Source organism: Microplitis mediator, chromosome 2 (genome assembly GCF_029852145.1).
Source record: "Microplitis mediator isolate UGA2020A chromosome 2, iyMicMedi2.1, whole genome shotgun sequence".
NCBI classification, from domain to species: Eukaryota; Metazoa; Arthropoda; class Insecta; order Hymenoptera; family Braconidae; genus Microplitis; species Microplitis mediator.
Window position 1 is genome coordinate 4,882,310 of NC_079970.1, and position 26,341 is coordinate 4,908,650.

Here is a 26,341-nt window from a genome sequence, read left to right on the forward strand (position 1 = left end):
ATAGGTTGGTAGAGACTACAACCGGATCAAATTGCAGCAAATTAACCGCGTTAATCACCTCACCGTCAGTACCGATACTTTTTTTTTTTTGAACAGCTCACTCACGCGCTATTTGTATTCCCATGATCCAACTCTTCCTATACTTTTATTCTGTTACTCTGCTGTGCCCTATCATTCGACAAAACACACATACACTCACACACATATTTATTTATTCCAACGAGCTTTTTATTCTCATTAACTCTGTGAACGCACACTAAAAAAAAAGAGCCCAAGTATCGATTCACCAATACATGAAAAAATATATGACCAACACATAGTAAATAAAAAAAAAAATGTATCCGTGACATCTCGCAGTGGAGCATGAAAAAACATGGGTGATTTTCCAACCGAAAATAGCATTGTATCGAATGGGAATTACCAATTTTTATGTCTCCAACATTTTTCTTCATCCTGTATTCTATTCTCTTTTAATTTTTACGTTTTTAACAAAAATATCTATCAACATTTTTTTTCAATCAACTAGGATATTGAAAAAAAATTGTTAATTATCAAGTGCATATTGGGCTGAAAAAAAAAAAAATAAATAAATTCATTGTCACAACATAGTTTTTTTTTTATGTGCATATGTAGCGAGCTTTAAAAATCCCTTTGGGCCATTATTGATTCTACTTTACGTCAACTCTGGTCCTTTATATTTTTTTATGTAACGGATATTTACACAAAAAATAAGTACCTCGACTTGAAATAGCCTCGAACGCGTTAATTTGAATCAGTCGGAAATTTAAAACTGGAAAAATTTATAACCGAAACTTTTAATAACGAAAAAATGTTTAACAAAAAGTATATTTTTCACATAATAAAATAACAGTAATTGGATAATCGAGTCCGTCACCGGAGCAAAAATCGGCAACGAGTGTGACGTTTACGGTTTAGAATAAAATGAAAAGTCAGGAAAGGAAAATGAAAATAAACGGGGAACATACAAGAGGAGCAATAACACAGCATGTATGCCGTAAATTTAACTCGGTCTATATTCGCCCGAATCGATCGACGTAATAACACATGGATGCCGAGCGTAAATTTACTAGCGGATCGTTTTCCCGCTCACACTACTGCCTCAGCCCGGCTATTTTTCCTTTAACTTTATTTTCCCAAATCGTCTTCTGTCTCACTAGTTCTTTTACAATGTAAAATAATAGTAAAAGTAATGATAATAATGATATTATTTCCATCACGATTTCTCTCAAGGACTGAACATTAGTCAAGCTCTTCAAAGTACTTTATCCATTCGGTCTCTTCCTCTGTAGTTTCTATACACAGCATCCATCTCATCTCGTCTCGAGACCGTAGATCTTATAGCGATTAACTTGCTAATAATCTTAGAGCAATTTGACAAAATTATCACACAGATATTAAGATTATTATTTACCCAGTTGTAATACAGCTAAGACAGTGTTTCCATAATATAATATTATAAATTATAATATAATACCTTATGATATGCCTCATGTCTCTTTGTACTTTCGTATTCATCTTCCACTGGTTCAATTATGCATGGAAACATGAGCGTGATAATATAGCTATACATAATCTAGAAGAGCGAGCTCTATTAAGGCAGTTGTGTTGGTGTGTTGGTGTGTACGTGTGCCTAAGTATTTAAGGGTGTTAGTTAACTGGATGAACGTGTGCTTTAGATGAATTCCGAAATTCATTCCCTTCGCTCTCGCTTGTGTATTCCTCCAAAGACTTGACCGACTTCCGTTCTAGGCTCAGTCGACCTCTGCGTCTGCATCCACACCGATACCCATTCCCGTTATCGCTGATGGTGTTGGTGTCGGTATTTGTGCTTGTGCATAACGAGTGGGAAAAGGGAAATAAGGGAAGGAAATGAGGGAGAAAGAGAGAATATTGTGTTCAAGGAAAGCTGGATTAGATAATTCCGGCGTGAGTATACAGACTAGCGAACTTCCGGGCACAAAACTCTGTCCTCCAGACAACATGCTGGTTCTCGAAATAATAATAATAATATATATACATATATTTGTTGTAAAGTCAATGGCGAAGTAAGTTTGTTAAGAAACATTTGATTTATTTTCAGCTATTTGTTTAGATAATAATTAGCTGCTAATGGATAAGCTCGTTGGGGAATTGTTTTTTGTTTGGATTTGTTAATTGAAAATACGAGCAATGTTATGTAATTTGAGTAGACTTAAATAGGGATTTTATTGTTACTTCTTGAGGTGAAACTAAATCCTGGATTCTGAGATGGAAGAAACGAAATGGGATAGTGTCAAGATCTGACTTGCGACGCGGTTAGAAGAATTCCGCAGAGTACTGAGACACTTGGGATGGAACTAAAATTTTGTATGTATGTGTGAGTGTGGGGTGTGGGAGAAAGGTTCAAGTAGAGGTTTAGTGTGTACCTGAGAGTAGAACGAGTAGAGGTTATAAGCGACAAGCCTGAAGCCCCATGAATTATCAAACTGGCGAGCGTATAAATATAAAATAACATTCCGCGGAATAGCGCGCACTGTAGCGGCAGCCGCATCTCAAGATTGGCTAGACGGTGAACCCGTCTGACGTAATGATTCATCATTCTAATGAAACCGCAGTCGTGTCAACTCTCGGCGCTCTTATTCTCTGGTAAAATATAATTTCTTTTGCTTCCCAATCATTCAGCTGAATCGCGTTATTGTCTCTGTTCTTTTACGGTGACGATTTTAATTACTAAATCTAATATTTATGGACTATTTTAATAATATAAAATTTCAGTGAGTCATGAACTTTTCCACGGGCTTTGTATTTTTTTTTTTAATCACAAGCCGCCTTTTGAAGTTTTAAACAGAATTTAATAGGATACTGAAGTTAGCCGACGTCTAATAATTTTTGATTTTTTCAGAAACGACAAATTATAAAATTAAAAAAAAGTTGGTAAAAAAACTAGTATTAAAATATTAGTTTGTTTTTTAATTACAAAATTTTATTCAACTTTTGAATTATTAATTTGATTTTTTTCTGGTTGTCAGTTTGACTTTTTTTTTTTAAATTATTAGACGTCGGCTAACTTCAGTGCCATTACCAGGCCAGTAAGATATTCTCTTATTATTCAACTATTCGAAAACTAGTTATTTTTTCGCAGTGGATCATTTATTATTTAAATATAAATTACTTTTGGCGGCAAATTTTTTTTTTTAATTCTCGACGTAAATGAAATATATAAATACATGTAATAAGTTAAATATATCATTTAAAGTCATAAATAATCGCCTAATTTTTTAAATATGATAAATAATTTTTGAATAAAAAAATTAAAAACTCACATTTTGATGCTTTTCGATGACATTGGACTTAGACTTGAAAACGTAGTTGACAATCAAATTACCACTAACACTAAATCACACTGATATAAATTATTAACACAAACAACACTGACACTACTCACTCATGAACCACGATTTTTTATCTAAAAAAAAAAAAAAAATGACACGAGTATATTTTAAAAAATGACACAGTAGTTAGCTGACGTCTAATAATCTTTGGGTTTTTTAAAATCGATAAATTAAAAAAAAAAAAATTGCATCTATAGCATTTTTAATTTCCTACATGTGCATACTTTTATTTTTATTTTTTTTTTATAATTTATCGTTTCCAGAAAAATCCAAAAATTATTAATTGTCTTCTAACTTCAGGATGACTTTTAAAAATAGCGGCAAAAAATAACTTAAACACAAAAAAAAAAATTCACAGCACTCGATAAAAAACACTTTCCACTCTCACAAAAAATTCACTGATAAGTCTTCAAAATTTTTTCACATGAATAATAACTAACTGAATTTTTTTTCACTGATTTTAAATCAATAATAATAATAAAACAAATGACAACGAACACCGATAGCTTAACAATGGAACATCGACACGATTTATTTAAATGAATTGTTTTACTACTTGTATTTCACACACTGATTGAATTATTATTACAAAATGTTCAATGTCCGTCAAATAATATTTAAAGACACTCGTTTTAATAAATATGACTGCAAGAATAAATTATTTATTTATTAAATTACGAGCTGGTAGAGACCGGCGTCATTACGATAGCGACAGTCTGAAGCTAGACCCAGAACTTGAAGCACTTGCGCAGTGATGCGAGCAGTTGGTACGACCTGCGCAGTAGACATAGAATTGAGGCGCGCATGTGCAGAAACATCCTGGGTCAGTTCGTCTCCCGCCTGACGCTCTCTCATTGTCGTTGTCATTTTATTCAGTTAAAATAATTCTTTTAATTATTGTGACACTCAATTAAAAGTGTACAGTTAATTTTAAATAATTTTTCAACAAATGATAAACATTTCGTGATATTAATTTATGTGGGTCCGTGAGTGTAAGTTTTTAAATAAATTAAATTCAGTGCCGGCTTATCTCTGGGGGTTCTCGCGTTCCTAAGCGTCATGTTTGGTGTGGGAATTTTGAAACGGGAATAAAAATAATTAAATGTTTTCTTTTATGATAAATAATGTAATTAAATGATTGTGATAATTTGGTGATTAATTGGTTGTGATAATTGAATTGTTTTAGTCAGTGTTTATATATTTAATTTATTTATTTCTTGATGATAATGTACTAGCACTGGCAGCGGATCATAAAAATGGCGGGAAGGGTGAGTAAATTTAAAAAACAATTATTGATTAAAAATTTTTATTCACTGACTATAATTATGGATCAAAATTCTAACAATAATAATATTGTTATTATTTAATTTTTTTATTTTATTTGATATAAATATTTCATTGATTTATTGGCAAAATTAAATTTCAAATCCTCCCGCGTAATTTTAAAGAGGAAGGTCTATTCAAAATGGCGACGTTGTAAACAAATCTGACACGTTTATGTTTTTATTTGAAGATAATTAATTTACTCGAAAATATGAAACAATGGAAATAATAAAATATAAATAATTGTTAATATTTAAGGACAAGTATTAACACTCATGATTTATGAAAAAATATGTGGAAAAATTAGCGACAATTATTATTTATTTAATTACTGAGTTGAAGAAATTATTGATAAATTTTAAGCAAGGTATCATTTAATTATTTTTTTAATTAATATCTATCATATTTTTATCAAAACTGGCAATTAATCATTTGTGAGCACGTAGATTATACGTAGATCAGACTTGTTTTCATATTCTAAGAGATATATATTTTAATACAAATAAAAATATATGTGCATCTCGAAAATTTACAAAATTATCATGTCAGTTGTCATTTGACAGAGCTTTTAATTTTCTGTTAAAAAAAGAATTTATTAAAATTTTTTTATACTTTAAATACTAATTATGAGTGTGAATGTAGTAGACACCAGACAAATTTGAAATTATCAATAAATAGACTAAATAATTAATGAAATTAAATTTTTAAAAAATTCGCATTTAAAAAATTTAAAAATTAATGTGTATTTTTAAAAAAATCATTTACTCTATTTATTTATAATTTTAAATTTTTAAGATGTCTGCTACATTCACACTCATATACTAATTTATATATATCTTTTAACAAATAATTAAAAAATAAATTTTCAACATGTAGTTTTATAGGAAATCAAAAGTCCTTCAAAACGACTACCAACATGACATACTTATTTTTCATATTTTTAACGATACACATATATTTTATTTAATGCATTTTAAAATATATGTGTATCTTTAAAATCATAAAAAATGTCATGTCGGTACTCATTTGAAAGAGCTTTTAATTTTCTGTTAGAAAAAAAAATTTATTAACATTTTTATAGTTTTGATAGTAATTCACACGTATATGTCTCTATCTAATTTATAAATTATTAAATGATAATTGTTAAACATGCGGTTTTATAGAAAATTAAAAGCCCTGTAAACAATTTAATAATTATTCCTTAATAAATTTTCTATATGATTGCACTGATAGTGCACGGAGAGAAATGTCAAGTAAATATGCATATGTAGCATAGTAATAATTACATTATAGTTTGTATAAGCAGTCACATAAGAGCGGCGTGACACAAACTACAAAGTAATGTAACTATTACTATGCTGCATAGGCATATTTACTTGAAATTTCTCTCCGTGTGTTTTGAATTTTCTACATCTGCATATTTCGAGTTTTTTTTTGTATAATTGACTTGTTGGAAAGAAATCCGAAAATTACCAACTCTCTGTTAACTTCAGGATCATATTTAAATTTATTTGTTACTCTAAATACGTTATTAAATTTATTTAGTAATTTTCTACGTTACGAGCCGACTAATTGCTAAGATTAATTTGCGGAATAGTCTTAGTATTGTTAGTGTGGTGATGAATGATGATTAACTTCAAGTATAATTCCGCAATAGTTTCTACGTGTAATGACAACGGGCAAGCTGATTAAGTTGTTGAAGAGAATATCGCGAGACGATTATTATAATCTCAACATTAAGATCATAACAGAGTATCTAATGGGAAAAAAAAAAATTGAAAATGAAATGAAATGTGAAAATTCGGGTGGGATATGTAAGAGATGTATAATATGGGGGATAAATAATTTGTCAACTATTAGTATTTCAATAATGGTCTTTTGCGGTTTAAATGGTAAATCCCAATGGCCAGGAGTACAAACAATGGGGGTAGGGTCGGAGAATGACAACGGTGTGCGGTATAGAGTGCAGAGAGAGTATTGAGAGTGTAGAGTGCAGAGTAGAGTGTAGAGTACAGAGGGTGGATTTTGGATATAGAAGTGAATGTCGTTGGTTGTTGGACAGTTTGAATGACGCGACTCACCACCAGCTCCATTGGATTCGGTGTATTTTTGTGGTTTGGCAAACGGATGTTTGACGACGTCGCCTTCAATACTGAATTCTATTTGTAGTCAAGTCATGCCAAACTACTGCCGAACGTGACCCTACCAGTTCTTACCATTTCTGTACATTTGTACTGCATATTTTATATTTTTCATCTTAAAATCAACATTTTATTCACTTTTAATATTTTAGATTTATTTTCATCGCGATACAGACACAGACACATTAAATATTCAACTTAACATTTAAATTTAAATTTAATATCATCATTGTTTATTTTTTTTTATAAATTATTTTCCGAGTTTTTAAAAACCCATAAATTTATTTAACCAATCAGAAAGTTTTATTTATTTATTTTTGTTTTTTAATGCTCGTAAACAAAAATATATAATTGGATACACTTTTCACTCGAATAAATCGATTGTTTGATCACGCAGTCGCTATAATTCACTGATGATTCCACTTCCTTTTATTTTTATTACACAATATAAAATATTTTTTATTTCATTCCACTATTTATTATTTATAATTTAAATTATTTGCTCTATTGTTATTCAAACCAATAAAATATGCAGTAAGTATATATTGGATAGTATTGCCGCACAAATATTTAGGTATATGTTTCAAATGAATGTAACATGTGGAATGTAACACAAAGATGTAAAATATTTCACACGTAGAGAATGAAAAGTAAAAAATAAAAAAAAAAAAAAAAAAAGAAAGCAAGTGCAGCAAATATACAGAGATAATAAGCATTAAATTCTTAGTCTCTTAGTAGGCAATTATCTGCAAATGTACAACATCTGGAATTGGGTCATGTTCAAAGAGCGAAATTAAAATAAAAATTCACGTTTATTTGTTCGTGTATGTTTTATATATTTATATATATTTGTGAAGGTGATACAGCCTACAAGTTATAACTTGTTGACACAGAAATCCCATAGGGTCAAAATGCGATTATGCAGTCAAATGAGACCGTGGCATATGCATGAGCCCAACCAAAATGTTACTTTTGCTGTGCCTTTGCTCCATATTTTCCTCAAACATGTGATTCACCTCTTTTATATTTTCAATGCAATCTCTTTTTTTAACCATCAAAGACATAATTATATTTCGTATTTATAATAGAAATCAGGGACAAAATGAGTCGTCTTCAATTTTTTTCAAAAATTTCAAGAGAAATTTCGCTAAAGATTCCGCGCATTTTCATCCCCCGACAAAATATCCTACACTGAAAAAAAATAATCGCTAGCTGCTAGCGATTTTTTTCTTTAGCAGCTAGCGATTTTTAATCGTTAGCTGCAAGCGATTATTTCGCTAGCTGCTAGCGATTTTTTTTAGTGTATCAGCAAAATGTCTTTTTTTTATTTAAATGTTTTATTTGTACTATTCACAACTAATTTGGATGCTTGTTTTTCAGGAAAATTGTGGAAATTTATAAATAAAAAATAACTACCTATTTAGAGTGCTAGTTTTTCAGGAAAACTGTGAAAATTATATCGAAAGATATTTTGTTGGGGATATTATGTCCGGAGATATTTTGTCGGGGGATGAAAACGCGCATTACCTTCGCTGAATACTGAAGGTAAAAAAAAAATGAATTGTAATTTTTCTTGAGGGGGTCTGTTTGCACCGCTCCCTCTTCTATAATTATATTATGACGTCTGCATGGAATTGTTCCAGAGCGCAATGATTAATGAGTATAAATAACTGATGTTAAATGTCTTATTATTACGTTGCGGCGTATATTGAGTAATCAATTGTCATTGTCAAGTAATTATATTTAACTTATTATTTATACAATTGCTGACTGACGCAGACTTGTCCAATATATGTACAAGCAGTTTACACCAGAGAATTGCTGGTTCAGATTCCATTTGTTCCGCTTGTCACTTTTTGACATACGTCCCATATATTTGAACCTGCTCCATCGTTCTTTCGCTTATTTGTGCATATTATATTTATATTTATCAGTATATCTTCTCGTGATGGTAACAGTAGACCAGAATAAGAGGGCTAATTTTAATAAAAAATAAATTTCACGTGTCTTTCTTAATTAATATTATGAAAAAATTCAAGTTAAAAAAAAGAATTTTTCGAGTAATTTAATTTATGAGATGCACAAGTAGATGAGGTATGCATGAATTATTCTCAAATAACAAAGTTAATCTTTATAACTCGAGTAAAGTTCACTTGAACTGTGTATGCTGTAATCGTGGGTAACATGACAACCGAGTTGACAGAAATTATTTATCATCTCCATTGAGCATGTGAGACGTACATGTACATATACATGTATATATTGAAATAATAATACCGACATTTTTCATTTGCTCACAACTGACATTTTTTTTTGCAAAAGAAATGTCGTAATTTTCTTTTTGCAAAAAAGCTTTTTTATTTTTTAAAATAAACTTCATAACCGAGTGTATTCAGTCCTTTGATAACGAGCACGTAGCTAATTATCCCCAGAAGCACGTGGCTCTAAAAATGATCTATTTGGTGGAAATTTTAAAAAGTTAGATAGAGAGGGAGGAGGAGAGACCCAGACGAGATATAAAAAACGGAAGAGTGAAAAAAGCATAAATGAGACGGAAAGACACGGAGGAAAAATAAACGATATGAAGAATGAAAAGGGGTTGAAGAGGATGAAGAGAGTGGGTGTGAGTAGAAGGATTCGCTCCAAAGGAATTTCAATGAGAGAAATAGAGCGAGAAAGAAGAAAACGCGGGCCATTCACAGGGAGTGTAAAAGCCCTTCTCACTCCGCGTAAACTCTTTCTTCATCTCGGTCTCCTTCTCTTTTTACTTATACTACTTCTTCTGTACTTCCGACACGGCACGCCAAGTGACTCGTGCAAAGGGGCTGCGGGATATATCAGGGGTATGCAGGGTGGATGAGAGATGTAAGGTAATTAAAGCGAACGTGCAGCACCTTGCTAAAGATTTAAAAGCTCGTAACTTTTTATGATTTACATTCCTTTCATTTAGTCCGGCATTTCTCTGAATATACTTTCAACTCGCGTCTTACATTATTACTTATATTTTTTGTTATTTGATTCACCATTACACATTTTAGACTTCATTCTACAAAACCCAACAATACGTCATCAAATACTACTCGGTATTTTTAAAAACCCTGTTATCTATTGCAAGTCAGTGTGCAAGTTTTGTAAAGTTATGTTGCAAGTTTACCCATGACAAACGTCGTAAGATGGAATTGCCGGCATTGGACTAAAGTTAATTGAATTTCTGACCGTGCTCGGTCAGCCCGCCAGATAATTGATACTTGTGAGTTGGATTGAAGATGGATACGCATCCAAAGTAAGTTCACCAAGAGGAAAGCTACTAATTCTGGTCCTAGTCTTAGTACTGGGACCTGGTCTGGCAGAAGAGACGAAAGGGGAGGGACTAGATTGCCTGTTATTTCTTAGATCTTCATCTAACGTTAGCTATCACGTAAACTTGCTCGCTCGATATCCGCACTGTTCCTAATGCTCAGGGAGTTTCATTCAAGACAGATATACTTACTTACTATATTCTCTATTGTATATAGATGTTTTGTTAATAAATGGGTAAAAAGTTTAAGTGGCCTGAAAATGTTTTCCTTCTTTGGTTTATTCATAGACAATAATTGTAGTGAGCCATATATATATGAAGAAAGGCTCGTGAAACTCGGAAGCATCATCCATTTGAGTGATGAGAGTGAAAAGTTAACTCGGCTTCTCATGGGCCCTCGCTCAAAATTAGTCTATTTCTCAGAAACATAAACTTGGAGTAAATTAAAGCAGTTTAATTATTTTGTATTCAATTAAAATTTATAAATTAATTTTAAAGAAAAAAAAATTCATGAATTTTCCGGATGTTTAAATTGATGGTGAAATAAAATCGTGGAATGATGAGAGTAGAACGAATATGAATATTTCCAAGAGTTAAATTCATCTGTCGAAGATATAAACCAAAAGGAAGTAAATTGAAAAAATAATTACTGGAGTTGGTATTAATCGGAAGGGTAAAAAAAAAGGATTGTGTTGCTTGAACCGCACAATTGGCTCCGGCTTGATTGCTCTCAGTCAGCAAGCCAAAAATAAATACGCATTTCAAACGCAGCCACACGACGACAACTACGAGCTGGATAAAATTGAAAAAATAAAAATATATGACTACTCAATTGATTTGTCATAGCTCTGCTCTCGATTTTCTTTTTTAAAATACTCGAGCGTACTCTCATCTGGATATACTGGGTACGGATATAGGTATAGGTCGAGAACCCAGAACAGCAAACTCGGATCATTAAAATATTCACTGCAACCTGGATATTCAATCGGGACAGATGTTTCATTCATCTTGCACCGATCTAGATTTTTTACGCTTGTGAAAACATATACGGAAATACACTTCGGTTTGCGGATCCTGATTTATTGTTATTGTTAAAAAAATATATATATAAATACTTCCGGGTTTATTAGATCGAGTTTTTATTCAAGTTAACCAAAAATAAACTTACATAATAAGATTTAAACGAAATTATTTTTGTCCTTTCTGCCATTAATTTATGAAAACCGATTTAATAAATTCTTACAAAAGCTATTATTTTACTGTAGTTTATTTCAGTTTCTCAGGGACTGTTAATCAAATGAATAAATTATCTTGATCGATTCGTAAAGATATTTCCACTCGTTGGTATTAATAAAAATTTCATGTCTCTTGAAACTCAATATAGAAACAAGTAAGAAAGATCAGGGTGTATTGGGTATTTCTGGGCTTGTAAAATTTATTAACATTAACATACATGGCGAGAAAAATATTGTCCGATTGACTATCCAATGTATCTTCAAATGACGTATCGTCAGAAAAACGATTCGTATCACTCTAAAACCAAGTGGGTTACAAGTGTATTATTTTAACTCATATTAAATGTGTTCTATGTTTAAGGCCATAAACAAAACTATACTTTTTTGTAGTCACTTAAAACACGTTTCACGGTGTGTTAAAAATCTATAGATTGCTTATGGCGTTTCAATGTTATTCGGCAAGTGTGTTAATTTCGACTACACACTTAGTTTTAGAGTGTAGTTTAAGTATACCTTACTTAAGAATACTCACATGTTATAGTTGGATTAGCGAAACTTTGCGTTTCGGATATTTTCGTTTTTTACCCCCACCATCTAAATTTAATACCTAAGACATTGCGCCTTGATGGTGGGGATAAAAACCCGAAGCGCAAAGTCTCGCTAATCCAACTATAATTTAGTAGTCTATAGTATCATTAAATTAAAGATATGCATTTAGGTTAGGATAAGTATTAATTTATTTAATTTAAAAATACGACGAATAGCCTTTGTAAGCATATTTAGTTTCATTGATATAAGTATCTGTTTTGCCAGAGGGAGGATACGTACAGCTAAATCGGCTATACGTTGTGTCTTTTTCGGTTGCCGGTTACCTATACGCAATAATGTCAGCAATTCATAAAATGCCTAAAATAAGGATACGGATCGTCATTTTGATGATCCACTGTTAGGAAACTCTGTATAGCTGAATTAGCATACGGCGTATAGCCAGAATAGCGATACATATACTCACTCTGACGATATTTTTCTCGCCGAGTAGTTTTATTTAAACTTTCCATTTTGCCTTGTGACGGTGGACTTATTTTCCTTTTCTATATAAATGTAATTTGAAACTCTGACTACGATATTTATAAAGTTAGCTTTTAACAAATTAAATAAATAAATTCAGCAGTGCAATTTGTTGATAATTCCTCGTTGAATTAACAATTGATACCATGATGATAGTGTTATCTGACCAAAGTGACCTTTTAAAAGTATTGGATAATAAATAAGCGAATATCTAGACATCAGTATCTAAGATTGATTTATTTATTTATGGCTCAGATAATAAATGAAGTTAAACTTTCGTTTCAATTAAATTAAGCTTATTAATTCGTTTTTATTCTACTGCTGAAGAGTTAAAATGTATATGGTGTAGAGGTCAAACGGATTTCTAAAATAAGTTCACTCAGAAAAGCGAGTGAATTTCCGTACGAAAATAATTTATACCCATAAAGGAAGTAGTGTTTCGCGATTCAGCGATCGGGTTCGTAACCTTGCTCGTCCTGACATAAACCTGTCCGACGGACAACTCAACCAAGCGGTGAATTAATTAAACTTGTGTTTAGGATATTGATGAGTCAGCAATTGCTGGAGTCGAGGGTTGTAGCCGGTCTCGTCTTGCTCTCGATCAGCCGATATTGCTGCGCCCAACGAACCAACACCAACCAATAAATTTATAAAGAGTTCTACCATGACCTGCACTCATCCCTTCGCTTTATCTTTATTGCCAGCCTGATATTTTTTTATTTTTATTCACTTATTTTACATAAATTATTTATAGCCTCAGGATATATTAAACTTATTTATTTAATTTTTTGTTTAATAACCTTACGACTTTTTAGTAATCAAGTGAAAGTTGTGCTTTTGTTTGCAAGCATCAATTTTAGTAGTAGTAGTCGTAGTAGTAGTAGTAGTAGTAATAGTAGTATAGTGTAGGGGTAGAAGGAGGCGGTATACTACTGTTACTGTATGTAATAACAAAGCGGGATCGTTCTCGCTTCGTTTTGAAGCTCGTGCATTTTAATACGACTCGGCTCGAGCACTATAACGGTAAACCACTGTTGAACAACGCGAGGAAGCGGATGTTAATCATCCCGGCCATGTTGCCACGGGGTAAATAGGCCGCGCTCTTCTATTTTCCTCTCTCTTCTCTTCTCTCAACTCTCTGACCAGCTGGGAACGCGATAATTTTACTTTTAAATATACATATATATACACATATATATATATATGTATAAATATGTATATATTGTGTACTATAATAATAATAACAACAACAATAGCAACCAAGAAAAACATGTATCTTTAGCATTTCGAATACACAATTACTTTTGTCTTTACAAACAAATAATTGTATGAATATATATTAATGCAGCAGTGATGATGATAATAATAACAACCATGATAATAATTGAAACAACAACAATTCCTGTTATTTTATTCGTCCTTTGCTATTTATTGTTATATATTTCCGCAGTGTATTACAACAGATGATTAATGCCTGGAATATTTCACGATAATTATTATTTTTTTTTTTTACCCATTGAAACTGGAAAAAATAATTCATTTTAGCTGTGAATTATGTATTAATTGATTTTCTGTTATATTTTTAGTGGGTATCATATTTTATTGCAGCTTGGGAATACCCGAGTCTTATTACGCGCGAACAAATACGACGATTGGAAATTTAAATTAAACTGGTTTAAGTCACCGTAAATAAATTGGGGATTTAAAAAAAAAAAATGTTAATTGTCAACGTGATTGTTTAAATAATTAATTGGGGTTTTAGGGATGATCGAGTAAAAATAGTATGAGATACAGAAGGCAACAGGTTATTTTACATTGATATAAACTTGTAAAATAAATTTCAGTAGTTTTGGTTTAAAAGTTATTTTAAATGGAATAGATATGTCAGTTTAAATGGTTGTATATGATAGTAAAATTAAAAGGCTGGTGTGCGGTGATGTTAAACTCCATGACAACGGTTTCACTTTTTTTTTTATTTTTTTTTTTACACCGATGACGGTACGAACTTTTGGGCTGTGGGTTCGTGAATAAATTGAGGCAAGAAAATTAAGTTTTTATTTTATTACTAAATGTATCGAGGTTAGTTTATATATTTTATGACTGTTCATATACAGAGTAATCCAAACATGAATTTATTAAAATAATTTATCGATAGATTTAATTTTGACACTCATAAATAATTGATTAATTGAAATTTTAAAAAAATATATACAAAGTCTGTTGTTTTTTTGGACAGTGAACCGATCGACAAACAATAATATTAACGTAAAATCAAAAATGAGGGCGAGAGCAAAGCTGAAACGAATTGGGGAGAATTAAAATGCGGTGGATAAAAACAGGAATTCATAGAATACCGTACACACAATAAAATTAGGTTGCTGATGCACACATGTGGGAGAGAGGATAACACATAGCGGGTGTCCGTAAAATCTGGGAACCGCAAGCGCCGCACTATCCGGCGCACGTGACGCTGCGGCACAGTGTGGCGGGACAAACCACCGAACGGTCCTTCTGTCCAGCTAATTTACTTTTTGTATTTTCAGTTCAATTCGACCGAGCATTCGAACTCGGCTTTTACGGTTTGCTTTCCCAGAGAGCCAGCAAAAGCTACAGAGAAAAAGAGCGGGTTATTTTTTAAATTTAAATAAAAAACTGTAGAATTAGAGGAAAGTCGGTAACCGAGAATTCCAATCTGATTGTGGATTATCGTTCTCCCCTTTCTCAGCTCAGTCATCGCCGATAGAGCACAGAGCACATCGGCACCAAATCCCCCGAGGGTTCGTCACCACAACTTTGTTGACGTCAAGCACGTTTCATTTTGTCTTTACTTGGATTCACGTATACGGCGACAGCGAACGTTAAAGTAAAGAGAAATAAATACCCGTTGGTTTATTTGCCGGCTGTGATCATCATATGTGTACACGTGAGATTGCCTCTGAAAAGAAAACAACAATAGCTTCGGGAAACAATGAACAACAACAACCGCAACAACAAAAAAAAACATTCTAAACTCAAAGTAGATATACATTTATGTATATGTATATGTAGTCGGACTATTACTTGCGTGTTGACGCACAAAAACGTCCACGATATTATAATGACCAGGTTTTATTTGCCAGCATTCACATATTTATATTCAAATATAATCCAGTTGTTTGTTTTCCTTTACCAGGATTCGCTCAACCGCCGTAATTGATTTTTTTTTAATTAAAAAATTTTTCACTTCGCGGGAATGATTAATGAACTAGGCTATGATTTTAAAAATTTATGTTGCTTGATATTAAATTTTATAAAATAATTTAACGGGCCTTTATGAATTTAATTGACGATCTACGTTATTTTTTGATGAACCTATTCATCCGCGCACAATAAAATGATGGATAATAGGTTACATGTACATTTTTTAACAACGAAAAATATAAAAAAAATAATAAAAAATAAAAACAACATGTGGGAATATTAATAAAAAATAAAAAGACAATATTTTGTGGTAATAACGTACATAAATATTACTCAACCGAGCTTGCATTTTATTCGGACAATAAATCGCCAATTAAACACAAGTCGCATGTGAAGCTAAAATACGTATATTCATGTGCCTCTTTTGTTTAATTTAAATCACAAGAGCCCGGATGTAGGATAAATAAAAAAATAAATAAAAAAAAAGTTGGAACAAACATTTATCGGGATTTTTTAGCTTAATCCCAGTGCGGTCTGTTGTAAAATGCTAAACAAACCCATGCTGATGAGTCGTATGTTTTTAATCCCCGGGTCCGGCCCTAGCCGCGACCCCCTTCTGCATCCAGGGTAGTCGACTTTTCACGAGCACCCGAGGAGTCGATCAATTACGCTCGAGTATTTACATTGGCTCTGATATCCCCTAAAGACCGGGATGAAAAATTTTCGCGCTACCACTACTCGCACACGATGTTTATACACAAATGTAGGCGTAATCGAATCAAGGCTCCTTTTTTGCCGTTTTGTTTTCTATTTACATTGTCATTGCCGTCGTCGTTGCTGTTGCTGTTGCTGTTGCTGTACATAAGACACACATTTTTTTAATGCCGTATAATATTTTTTGCTATCAAGTTGCTTGGCCGAGCAAAAAGTATCTCCATTATTCCTCAGCCCGGGGATACGTGGCTCTCGTGTATCAAGATCTTCAAAATTCCATTAATTTCACGGCGTTCTCAAAGCACCATCTTTTCAGAGACACACTTGCTAGACACTTTGGTGTAAAACGAAAATAGTTCTTTCATTCAAAAGAAAAAAAATAAATAGAATAAGAGGAAGAAGATGAAAAAGGAGAAGAAGAAGAAGACGACGACGACACCTCGATCTTACTCATGCTTTTTTTATTTCCTTTAGCGACTTTTTCTTTACATAATTTTTTTTCATCCACACACGTATACTTTTAGAGGTAAAAAGCCAGAGTAGTCATGGAGAATCACTGATGCAGGCTAGAAAAATTGAGGATGAGCGCGTTGAATACGGCCGCACTTTGGTCGGGTGTCAACATTCGTGTTTTCGCCGCGAGCTAAAGCTACTTGGTCATGAGTTGTGTAAAACGAAAAGATAAAATTGTAACATGTATATGTATGCACATGTGAGGATCTGAGTCTGAGTGTGAGTGAGTGTGTGAGCGAAAAAAAAAAGGAAGCGAGTATGAGAAAGAGGAAATACACGAATCCCGGATAAGATATTTCAAAGTGTGCAGAGAACCAGGAGAGCAAAAAGAGAGGGTGGATAGAAAAAAGGCAGCGAGAGTGAATGTATGAGACAGGATGAGAAGAGCAAGTGAGTGATGTTGCCTCGTCGTTACTACTTGAATGGGGCTGATGCGCGAGCAAAGGTTAAAGTACTCATGTCTCCTCATACTCTGCCCTATCTTACCACTTGAACCCCTACCACTGGCACTACCACTACCACTAACAGTAACACTAGTGCCGCGGTTCCTCGCATAACCACGTGAACCTCAAACGTGACCAGCGTTTTTACGCCAACCCTCAAAGAATGACCAAGAACATCCCTCTTCGGTTAACTTTGACGTCCTTTTCCTCGTCACCTTTTATTTTTACCGTCAAGTACACCGGCGTCGATCCAACAAACCGCTTCTTCTTATTCATGTCAACTGTAGCTGTCATGTTTGCTCCATTTCATTTCCTATCGTCAATTTCATTTTTTTTTATCGTCACAACACTGCCATTTATATCTCTCCCAACTTTAGGGAAAGATAAATCACGTATCGAAGACTCGTAAAATTATCTCACAGTCATTCGGCGTAAGTCCGACAAAAGTATCAAAAAATCACGGTCTATTATATTCCTACCGCCAGTAATCTAAAGTGAATGGGAACTGAACAATGCTGTTAATTAATTTTTTTTTTCTGTAGCCAAAATATATTTTGTAGTAAAAATAAAATATTCAATTGCCCAGGGATGAATGTGTAAAAAATAACAAAAAAAAAGTAAATTACAATTATTAACAAATTTTTGAATTTTACGAACCACAGAACATGCAATAATTTTTTTACCATGACTATTAAGGTAAGGAAGAGATTGTAAATGTCAATGATATGAGGGCATAATATTTTATAAAAGATGTTATTTTACATCAGATTACTCCCGCGATCGAAGACAAGAGTTTACTCTCCTGTAATAAAATGCTGAATAAAAATATGTAGTTTATTTTTTAACTCGCGGGATTATGATGAAAGTTTTCTGGCATCGGGTCGCGAGTCATGATTTTATGCTTTACTTCAAAACCCATAAGAATAACTAACATATTTTATTATATATACATATATAAATTCAGTTCCAACGGGACGATCCGTCTTGGAAAAGTTTAGCTGAGCCACGTCAGAGGTGAATAAGTTTATCTTTATATATCTATATGATTATTATTCGAGTTTTATTTTTCTCTCACACGCACTCACATGCGCTTGCTGAAAATCAATAGGTTCTTCCGGTAGAAAATAAATAATTTTATGTATTACATTTAAAAAAATATTATTCAAGCAGCTTACTACACTGAGTGAAAAGTACATAGTTATGGTAACTAGAAAGGGATGGCAATGAAAAAATAGTCATCTTAACTAATATTTCTAGTTTCTTTAACTATATCATAGTGCCCGAAACTATTTGAAAGTATAGTAGTTTTAACTAAGCATTTGTTTTGTTGTGGTAACTATTTAATATTACACTAAAAAAAATAATCGGTAGCAGCTACTTATTGGCAATTGGTAGCCACTACCGATTATTTTTGGGTAGCCGCTACCGATTATTTCGGTACCAGTTACCTAATTTTCGGTACCAGTTACCTAATTTTCGGTAACAGCTACCGATTATTTTTTTCAGTGTAATTCTCAGAACTTATACTTCAGCAGAATTACAAATATTTCAGCAATTGTACGACTACAATTTCATTAATTTAGCATCATTTAAGTCGTTGACGAATATAATTAAGGATTTTTCTTCATTATTTTTTTGTAATAAGAATGCCATTTTTTACTTACTTGCGTTCGCTATTGTAATTGTTCATTGAACTATAACACAGTTAAAACAACTATGATATCATCATACATTATACAACTATATATTAGTTATCTGAACTGAGGGTAATAGTGGAGGCTTCATTAAACTAAGTTTTTCATAGTTCAGAAAACCAGTTTTTTCTCTCAGTGTAATGTTAATGTAAATTTTTAATAGAAAATAATTCTAACGCTTCTGTGAATTGAAAAAAAAAAAAAGTATAAATTTCACGTATTCGACAGAATATTTTTAGCGAGTTACCCGAATGTATATTTATCTCTGTATGATTTTTAAACAACAGACGCGACTGATAAATAAATTGAGGGTTATTTTATGATATTATGTATTATTGTATATATGCTTATTGTCGGGTATTCCCCAGGCGTTGAAATTTTAACACGCTGTGCGTGAAAATCCCTCGAGCGACAACCCAGAGTAAATACAAGCGCAGTAAACCATGAGTACAGATTATTTACGATCCACAAATGTTCCGAATGGATGAAAAACTCTCGTTGCTGAGATCAGCCCTGGAACTAACGTGTGTGCTAAAACTTTTTCTCCGTCTATATATACGCCGTTTTTTATATGCTTTCACGACTTTGATGACATACGTGGGACTTTATGAATTTATACCTAACAATATGTAAATAACACATTTTTTTTTAAAATTATTTACGTTTAAATTTTTTGTTACCTCTTGTAGCCACGGGATTGTTTGATAGCCAGAAATATTGTTTACATAAAAGTAAAAAAATTGACTATTTACTTTCAATTGGAAAAAATTTTTCAGATGTTTATACTGATACCCCTGCATTGTAAAAAATTTTTGGAGTGAGTGCGGAGCAGATATGACTGTTTATTTATTTTATTCCTCCGGAGGGAAATTTACCTCGAAGGGGAGTTTAGTTTAATATTAAAACTCCGAATTGGAGTGAATGCGGATTCCACTCCGATGAAAAGACAAACGTCGTATTTACTTCATACGCGGAGTGATTTTTTTAAAAACTCCGAAACTCCAAGTGCACACAGTAAAAAATATTGTGTAAAATCAACACAGTTTGTGTGATAAATACGGTTGACACGAAATTTGTGTTGAGATTTCGACACAAACTTTGTGTAACCCCTTTTTAACACAAAGAACATGTTGAAATATCGCCACAAGAGGGCGCAAAGAATTTCACAGTAACACACAAAATGTGTTAATAAAGAGTGTATAACACATTTTTTATGTTACAAAATAAAGTGACACAAACTTTATGTTAGTTTAACACACTACAATTTTATTATTCTCCACCATTTAAATATAGTGGAAACCTAAACATGCAAACCTTCTCAATAAGACAATTTATAGATAAATTGAGAAAAATATAGATAGCCTGAACTGGGAATCGAACCCAGACCAATTCGGTATCGCGCCGAGTGCTCTACCAGTTGAGCTATCCGGTACTATACTATACTATACCGGCACTATTAACACAAACCATTTTCAATACAAATACACAATATTTTTTACTGTGTGACAGAATAAAACAAATTCCGCGATCACTTCGAATTAATTCCCTATTTTTGACGCACCTGAGTCAAAAAACAAATTTGGATTTACGTATCAAAGTTCTCAATGAGGTTTTTGAGGATCAATTTGAAATTTTAAGATTGAAAACAGTACAGAAAGTCATTCTAGTTTAGTCCGCAAAGTAGTCGTTACGACGAATTTCACTACTTTGAAGACTAAACTGGAGTAACAAAATTTGGATTAGAGCCTCAAAATACTCAAAACGTACAGGAATAATTTTATCCACATTTGAACCTCAAAAGTCTCATTCGTCGTATTCTCTCCCCTCCCTTTTGTATCTACAATTTTTAAAAGTCCGAAGTAACTTTTCATTCGTTAAGAATTTTGAGGTCTTAGTTACAATTAAAAATCGATAAATTATTCGCATTTAGACCTCATAGTCATTGAGGATTTTGACTACTAAAGTAGAGTTACTTTCTGCGCGACAAGTAAAACATCAAAGGAATTGAGGCTTTTGAGGCCTAAACTAGAATTTGTGTTTCGACTCGGGCACTTGATTTTACAAAAATAAATTTTTCTTTCTACAAAAATTGAATTTGTCCCGGCAATAATTAATTCGCCAATTACAAGCAAAATACCGTTTGTTTTACTAGTGAATGCAATTTGTAATAACAACACAGCATCCGTTACAATAATCAATGGATTCGTTGGTATAAGTAAATCTATTTTGTTTCGAAAACAAAGTCCTCTGTTTACCCATCTGTTGTAAAAATAGTAAAACTCTTCTTTTCCGTGTATTCAGGATAAAAAAATTGAATTTTTTTTCTTATCATTCCCTCTTTTCTTCCCTTTCCCACTTGTATCTATCTATATATATATATAAATATAAAAGAAAAAGAATTATTGCAGTGAGATTGATAATCAAGAACTAACTGATTTTCTCTTAATGGCATGTCGAGAGTGAGTGTGAGGATAAGTTGTAGCCTGAGGCGCATGAATTCTATTTCCTCAGTGAGTTCTTGACCAAACCCCAAGGCACGATGAGGATTTCCTTAACGCGCTTTAACACGTTCACGCCAAGGTGATGGCCGAAACAAATAGCACAACCTGGTTTTAATGTACAGCATATACTATATATATATAATATATAAATGGTATACAGTAATGTAAAGTCGGTAGGCGGCTCTCAGTGATTTCTCTTCGATCTTTCAGATTGCGGGTTTTCGTGGTAGCTAATAGCTTGTAGTAAACTCCCGATAATAATCTTTACCATTTGTCTAGCCCTAATCTTTTCACTTCAGCCGCTGGCCTATTTTTATACTTTTTACCCTTTACTTATTTCGCTCAGTTCCTTCTATAAAATACAATAGGAACTCCGATCGTGCATCACTTTAATGCATTCGTTAGTAATTTAATTTAAATGTTTTTGCTCAGCAAATTTGAATTGATAATTTTTTTTTTATTTTTGTTATCGTTTGATTTATTTAATTAAACAATTATTCGAATCGCGTGTGAGCTTTTTTTAATATTTACTAAATAAAAAATGTTGAGATGAATAATCAGGACGTAAATTCGTAATTCGCGGTGGGAGTTATTAATGACCGAAAAGAAAAATTATTTAACATTACTCTTGGGGTGTATGTTTATACAAGCTTAATTACCACAGAAGTTTAATCGTATTTCTCGTGTGCTATTTCAAATAACGTGACAATAAATCTTTCATTGGATATATTCTAGATTCGTATTGGGGAAAGAAAACAAGAAAAGTAAGTTTCGAAAGGCAGTTTATTTATTTTTTCAGTCCTTTCCGGGGTCAGTCACTAATTTGGTCTGTGTCGTATCGAGAGTCTGCTCAAAGATCACCGGCTGAAAAAAGAGACGGGAGACAAAAGACAGAAGACAGGAGACGGGAGACGTAAAAGTTAAATAAAACAAAAAATATAACCAGAAATACAGATGGCGGATACGTGTTGTATTCCGGTTGGGCGAACCCTCTTGACCTCCGGGCGTATTCCAACTCGCCACCAGATTCGTTGATTTACTGCATGCTCTAGGAAACCTCGGATTCATCAAGAAGTGCTTGCCAGTAACGATTTCGTACCTTGTGAAATCTCACTGGACTCTCAGTATAAAAAAAAATAAATAAATAAATAAGAAATAAAATTTCCTTTATTTCAACTCTCTGATAGTTTACTTGAGCTCGCGTACTCAATAAAATTGTTTTGCGACAAGCGAGGTACTAGAGTTAATTCAATGAGTTCGATAGAAATCTTCAACAAATAGAATTATTAAGAAAAGTATTTTTTCAAGTTTAAAATATCGACCCAGCCTAAAATAAATTTTAAGTCCAATAAAAATTAAACATTTACCAGCTGACAAAGTATTAAAATAAGCTGATAATAAAATTATAAAGTTTTGTTTTGAATCAAAGTTACCCATAAATTTAAAAATATTAAATTCCCCGATGAATTAAACATTTGTTTTCACAGACAACGTACTTAGAGTATACTTGGGGAGCTACGGAATCTCGAGTCTAATTTTTAAAGTCTCATCGATTGATTTTGCAAACAAATCAAGTAGGGAAGGGGGGAGGGGCAAAACGGGGTATCCCCAAAATTTTATAAAAAAAAATTTCATTTCTTAAATGTTTTTTAAACATTCTAAAATCGCTTTTGTAAATATAATTGAGCATTATTTTGAATATTGTTTGTTAAACTTTTTCAAAAATTGAGTGTCAGTCGAAAAATGTTGATGGCTTTTGTTTTATGATAAAAACCAATAAAAAATTTTTTTTCTTCCTTTGCATCCAATGATTGTGTAAAATGTAATTTTTCTTTATGTAAATTACTTATGATCCTGAAGTTAGCCGACGTCCAATGATGTTTGAATTTTTTTTTAAACAATAAATTATAAAAAAAAAATATTTGAAGAAATTGCATCTATAGTATTTAAAATTTTCTACATGTGCATATTTTTAATTTTCATTTTTTTGTAATTGATTTGTTGAAAAAAAAAATCAAAAAATTATTAACTATCTGTTAATTTCAGGATCATAATTACTTACAAAAAATTTAATTTAATCAATTTTATTTAATATGCAGAAATATTTTTTTTCACTTTTTTAAGAGGGTATTCCATTTTGCCCGCAAAAGTAAAAATTTTTTTGTTTCAACGGCAACTGAAATTTTGGTTTATTCACTTTGAATATCATTAAAAACAAAAAGATTTGGCGTACTTGAGTCCACGAAACCTTAGTATTTTCTTACGTACCCCGCTTTGCCCCCCTTTCCCCTAACTACGGATGGTTAAAATAATTATTATAAAAAGCCAATGAAATGTCACCGGATTTACTTCTGTGTGTACAGAGAGTAGAGTGAGTGAAAAGTTTCGATGGTTCGTGCGATAGTAGCGGTCGATTAGTAACGTCGTTGGCTGGTCTAACTTACAAAGCTGTTTACACGTGACTTGGATAAACAGTGATTACGCAGCGTTCTTGGTTTATGGCTCAGACTATACGGGAGCAAACTCATTAGCCTAAGATGGAAGGGGGAAATGCCAAGTTTAATAATCATATACATCATACTTGATAGTATATATGAAATAACATTTTTTCCCTCTGTCAAGTCTGGTCATCTTTCCCATATTTATGAGAGACTAATAACATTTGACTATTGATATTGATTTATTAATGACTGTCGTGACAACAGCAGATAAAGAAAGTCATAAATAAAAAATAGAGATTGCGATCGAATAGGAGTAATTATATATCGAGACGGTGTATTTTTATAGAGCAGGGATCGAGGCTGGGGAAGAGACTCTTGACAATGGCTGAGCTGAGAGACCGGTGAGCAATTAAAGTCGCTAATGCTCACTAATTCGATAATCTCTTTCCCTTAATTGTTTTCACGATGCTGAGCTGTACAGACAACCAACTTTTTTAACGGCATTACATTATCGCGAGCATGAAAAAAGAAAAATAATAAATTACGAAACAATCCACTAAGAATTGTCCAGTTTTAAATTTTTATTTATTTTTAGAGCTGTTTTGTTTGTTATTTTGGATATGTTTTTTTTTTATGTAAAGTATACATGAATTGTTGGGTAGTATGTATATTTTTACAAAGGAACGAGTGCCAGCACGGGCGGCTGTTTCAATTTTGAGTCTGCATCGGAGATCGATTGCTTGGGCAACAACAATTCGCTGCAGACTGTTCCAGAGCTGGAGGCTGCTGCTTAGACCAGAGAGGTCTCAGCTTCGTGAGCACTATTTTTACAGTATCGCAATATCTGTGAGTGTCTTTCTAGATATCCCAGCCGCCAGGTACTCGGGAGTGGGAAAATCCTGTGCTAGATACTTTTCTCAGATAAAAAATCGGAATTTAAGCAAAGTAGGGCAAATAAACATTTAAATATTCAAATGTATGAAAGACATTTATCTTTGTAATTAAATGAAAGAATTTTAAGTGAATTTTTTATTGATGAGTTATTCGGAAAATATTTATCGAGAAGTTTATGGAAAAAAAAATGATATTGAATATTTTTATGAATTCTGATAATCAATAGCCAGCTGGTGGGAATGCAGCTGCCGGTTTATTGAGGTTGACAATCATCCGAACGTTGAGCAGGACGTTAATCTAGTTCGCGGCTTGCAGAAAATGAAATTAACGATTTGTCCGTTTCGCTGTAGATTTCATACTATCAAGAGTTTAACTCAACAGTATAGTTGATGACGGGTAAAAGTCTCTCAGGGATTGTACGGTACATTTGAATTTTATGGATTTATCAACTTTGAGCTTGTCTCCCAGACTTCATTTGAATCTTCTGCTTCTTCACTCAACTATCCAACATTCTCCGGTCTTTAAATTATGTAACACAATTTAATTTATTTAAAACTTTTGGCCAAACTTTTCACGACTAACATTAAATCCTATAATAATAACAATAATGTCAGTCTGTTTTTTTGTAATTCGAATGCACATAAGGCGGGTTTTATAAATTTGAAATTAATGTCTGACTAAAGAGTTTAATTTCTACTTGATTCGTTCCAATCGATCTGTATAATGCGACCATAACTCGAGCACTAAGTGGTCGCGGTAAACCGCCAGTTCGCGACCGCAGTTTTGTGAACCTGCGGTTAAGCTACATAGTGGTTTTGGATTTAATCTAAGATCATCTTAATCATAAAATTTCATTTTTCTATCAATTAAATTTTTTTTTACTATTTTAAATTATAATAGCAGAGACCGGGGCACGATGGTCCCCTTAAGCCGGTTATTATTTTTTGCGGCTTTTAATCTATAGGTCAACCTAATTTAGTCCTTTCTTAACCAAATCCATTGAGGTTTTATCAAAACTCAAAAAGAAAAATTTTTTTTCTGGGGCACGACAACCCCCCTCCAAAAAAAGCTTAAAATTTTTTTTTTTTTTTATTGAAAAAAAAGATTTTAACCACAAATATACTCCGTGCCTTTATAATCCCATGGACTTCAAATTTATTAGAAAAAAAATTTATTTAGCTGATACAACCAATTTTATTAAAATTTTCATTTTTTGATTTTAACCACAATGTAATCTGTTGACCTAAAAGAGCTTTAATCAATAAATTTTTCAAATTCATTTTAGTTTAAAAAAAAAAAAAAAATTTTCTGTAGCAAATTTCTTTTTGGTGGTCCATTTTGCAGATATTGCAGATCAGCTTAAAATATTTTAAAAACATCAGAGGCATCATGATTTGACCGAAAATGGATAAAAAAAAATTTTTTTTAATTTTCGAGGGAGGCCGCCGTACCCCAGGGGGCCGTAGCGCCCCGGTCTCCCTTAATTATTTCAAAAAGAATTTTA

The 26,341-nt window shown here is 32.5% G+C and overlaps 1 protein-coding gene across 3 annotated transcripts in view; it reads right to left on the reverse strand.

Annotated features, from left to right (window-relative positions):
* The window catches only part of LOC130663428 (zeta-sarcoglycan), a 131,809-nt gene that overhangs the window by 97,859 nt on the left and 7,609 nt on the right, over positions 1-26,341 (reverse strand). Inside the window, exon 1 of one of the 3 annotated variants that reach the window (XM_057462646.1) lies at positions 3,324-3,466. The exons of the other annotated variants lie outside the window; for them this stretch is intronic. The gene's annotated coding sequence lies outside the window, so the exon portion shown is untranslated. Of the gene's footprint in view, positions 1-3,323; positions 3,467-26,341 lie in introns of those variants that run through there. 3 annotated transcript variants of the gene reach the window in all.